This window comes from Peromyscus eremicus, chromosome 6 (genome assembly GCF_949786415.1).
Source record: "Peromyscus eremicus chromosome 6, PerEre_H2_v1, whole genome shotgun sequence".
In the NCBI taxonomy this organism is placed as follows: Eukaryota; Metazoa; Chordata; class Mammalia; order Rodentia; family Cricetidae; genus Peromyscus; species Peromyscus eremicus.
Genome location: NC_081421.1, coordinates 43,559,443 through 43,563,300, shown reverse-complemented (window position 1 = coordinate 43,563,300; position 3,858 = coordinate 43,559,443). Strand labels below are relative to the sequence as shown.

At 41.7% G+C, this 3,858-nt stretch overlaps 1 pseudogene; it reads right to left on the bottom strand.

Annotated features, from left to right (window-relative positions):
* Window positions 1-2,035: 2,035 nt before the first annotated feature.
* On the bottom strand, window positions 2,036-2,452 carry LOC131913083 (large ribosomal subunit protein uL24-like; annotated as a pseudogene).
* Window positions 2,453-3,858: the final 1,406 nt, after the last annotated feature.

The window sequence follows — 3,858 nt, the reverse complement described above, 5'->3', positions numbered from 1 at the left end:
ATATGAAAGGTAACATGTCCAAAGCAAGGAGATCAAAGGAGGAAGGCTGAGGATGCTGTCCCTTTGAGGGACACAGATATTGTCCCAGGCCAAAGTCCCTTGAAAGGTGGCAAGTATTGTGGGACCCCGCGGAACTGCTGACAGAAATACATCAGAGGCTCTCTGAGCTTTCAACTCCAAAATACCAGCAGCCAGCAGCAAGAGAACTAAGGGGGATGCCTTCCAGGCTATTGCAGGGCTTCGCCAGGCTCAGGGTAGCGCATTGCTGCGGACAAGTAGGCTAAAGGCATTGCCCCTGCTGCAGAATGAAAGGAACACTAGATAATAAGAACGGCTCCCACTGGACGCAAAAGCCAACGGCAGCTGGGCTGTAAGCAGGGAGGGATCACCATGGCTCCAGAATTTGGCAGCTGAACTCGAAATCACCAGAAGCCTTCTGGAATGTTTCCAGTGCTTTGACATGAAGCCTTGTTGAAAAGAGAGTCGGGGTCGTCCCTCTCAGGTATCTGCAGTCAGGCTTGAACTGCATAGAGAGACCGGTGCAGGAAGCCTGACATCTGTTCAGGTACATTCAGAGCCACAGTGCAAGCTTCAAAGAAAATGGGGTTTTATCTTTTCTTTAGTCTCTGCTGATCACTTGTATAAACTGGACACACTAAAAATTTACAATGCACACACACACACACACACACACACACACACACACACACACACAATAGAAGAAAAGAAGGCTCATGATGGAGGGAGGGAAGAATCAACAAAAGTAGGTTCCAAACTCGACCAGAGGTGGCGATTTTCCACACGAGGTGAAAGTAACTACATTAACCTTGTTGAAACGTTTAGAGTACAGATGAACACCAAAATGAGGGTGTGAACAATTTGATAGTCGAATTCACCTATTGAGTACAATATGAATTTTATACCGCAAAATCCTTCATTGATTACTCCATCTAGCTCTGTAAAAATGTCAGTGATTTTTAAAGTTATATCCTGACTAGAAAGATTCCAGTGTCTTAAATATCTCATTTGTTATCATTTTAATTATCATCATTATTGTGGGTGCTGAGCATTTGATTAAAACAAGTCTGACAGGTAATGATTAAAGGTCAAATTGTTTTTATGGGAATGATGTAACTTGTGAGCTGAATCAAATCATTTTTCCATTTGATCATCTATTATTGAGTAAGAATTACCTCTTAACAAAAAAAGAGACAGGGTTTATCCATTGATTCTTTTTCTATTTATCATCTTTAATAAGCCTGAAAATCTATATTGGGATGGATAAGAATTCAGTTGTTGACCAACTCATTAAACTTCCAAATTAGAGACTTAGAATCAGCATTTGTCAACAAATAATACATTTGATTATCTATCAATTGACAATTGTATTGGATTCTCTTCAATTTTATTGAAGATAAATAATTAGAAACTATGTGACTTGTAACACTATTTGTTACCTAGTACCTTAGGGTTACTATTGCTGTGACGAAACACCATGAGCGAAGCAACTTGGGGAGAAAAGAGTTTATTCAGCTTACGCTTTCACATTACAGTTCATCATCAAAGGAAGCCAAGATAGGAACTAAAGCAGGGCAGGGACCTGGAGGCAGGAGCTAATGAAGAAGTCATAGGGGAGTGCTGTTTACTGACTTGCTCAGCCTGCTTTCTCACAGAAGCCAGGACCACCAGCCCAGCGATGGCACCACCCACAATGGGCTGGGCCCTCCCTCATCAATCACTAATTAAGAAAATTCTCTATAGGCTTGCCTGCAGCCTGAACTTATGGAGGCATTTTCTTAATTGAGTCTCCTTCCTCTCTGATGACTCTAGCTTGTGTCAAATTGATATAAAACTAGTCAGTACACCTAGTTATTAGACTGAGCCTTCTTCTTAAAATCAACATCAATACTTCTTTATCTTAGAGATTAACATGCTAGTAAATTCAGTGCAGGACATATCTTTTTATTGTTTTTTAACTTAAGCAGTCTTTAATGAAAGTTGTGCATGAGATGCTCCTATGGCTGCATCTTCTCAATCATTTCTTCTTGAATTTGCCCTTCTCCTTTCCTAGTTGTTGACACTTGGCTTTCCTTTCCAGGATCTTTTGGCGGTCTTTGTCCAGCTTTAGCCTGGCGATGACCACCTTGCTGGGGTGGATGCCCGCATGGACGGTTGTGCCGTTAGCCTTTTCTTGCTGCACTCATTCGATGTAGATGACGTATTTCTTCCTGGACACTTGGACCACTGTGCCAATCTGATGACCTTGGTAGTGTCCTCAGACAACCTGAACTTCATCATCCTTTCAAATGGGCATAGATCGAACATTGTACTTCTGTCTCAGCTCTTTGGAAAGAGGGGAAGACATGATCTTCCTCCGAATGTGAGAAGGTGCATTGAAATGCTGTTTGCAGTTCTTGCTTTGGTTAGAAGTCACAAAGGCACTGAACTTCATTTTGGCAGCTGCAATCACATTTTTTTTTTTAAATGAGAAGGGTAGTTATGGAAGGAGAAAGAAAGTAGAAAAAATCAAAAGAATGTTCTCAAACATATTCATTGTAGAGAATGTTTAACAAAGAGGTGGAATTCTGCGACTTTTGGCCCATTAAGTTCCATCCATGCCCTCTCAGCCTCTGGTAAACATTTTTGTAGCCCAGAGGCTACAGACTACATGCCTCTCTATCAAATGTCACGGAAGGGAGCTTTGTTCTTAGATAACCTGAATTACTGCCTCAAATACAGCTTCATGTTTTACAAGAAACACAACCAGTTCGAACCGTGGAGGAATGTTTCTTAATTCTGTTCCCACCTCCTGATGAAACCTCTTGAGTCAGTAGTTCTGAGGAAGGTGATGCTTGTGACCTTGGATGGACTTTTCAAAGCCCATTGGCAGAGATTAACAGCAGTGCTCACTCATGTGAAAACAAGGAGTTTCTTTCTTTACCAAAATAGCAAGAAAACAGATGTGTGATCAAACATCACAGTGCTGTCTTCCTAGTCAAAAACACTAAGGGTTTTTTCTTCTAATTATCTTATACTTGACAAAGACAGTGTTCTTCATTTTGAAGATTCCAGGAGCCTTTGTACTTTCTGAAATGGCTCAACATGGCAATCCTTTGATGTAAAGGGTGTGGATACAACAGACGAGACCCAGAGCCAGCTTCATTTGACTGTTTTGTCAAGCTGCCTGTGGACAGCTATGGAATCCAGGAGTACTCACTCGGTTGGCTGTAACTATCAGGAAAAGACCTCTCAATGCTACAGATGCATCATGCTATCAAAATGAAGCCAAATGAAGTGTCATGTTTCTTACTCAGTCAGAAGCTGCCTCCCGAGTATGTGGGTTCAGGTTTCCAGTGGAATATCTTTGGCTGGGAATTTCAATATGCTTAATAAACATTTTTAAACACAGACTTTTATATTTGGTAAAGATGAAGCATTGGTAATGTTCCAATGTGCTAAAAACAAGTCTTAGGAATAGTCATAGAATCCAATATCCTATTAGATTATTCAGCTAGCTGAACAGCAGTGTGGAGGGATTTGGGTTTCCATTGGTTATTAACCTCCTCCAAGCTGCCGTTATCTTTTACCTGGATTACAACAAGAACCTCTAAGTTGGTTTTTCTGCTTGCACTTCTGGACCCAAGCCTGTGCTCTACTTGCAATGGTCACTACAGTGGCTTTAGGGTGCTGCTCAATATGGTCTACCACTTCTTCTGTCCTTTCATCTGCTGCTATACTCCTACTTTGCTCTGTACCAGCCACCCTGAGTCTTGGCTGCTCGTTGTCCTTCCCAAGCAGGCTGCTGTCTTAACCCACCCCTGTCGTTATACTCAGCCTACCCACAGTAGCAGAGACAGC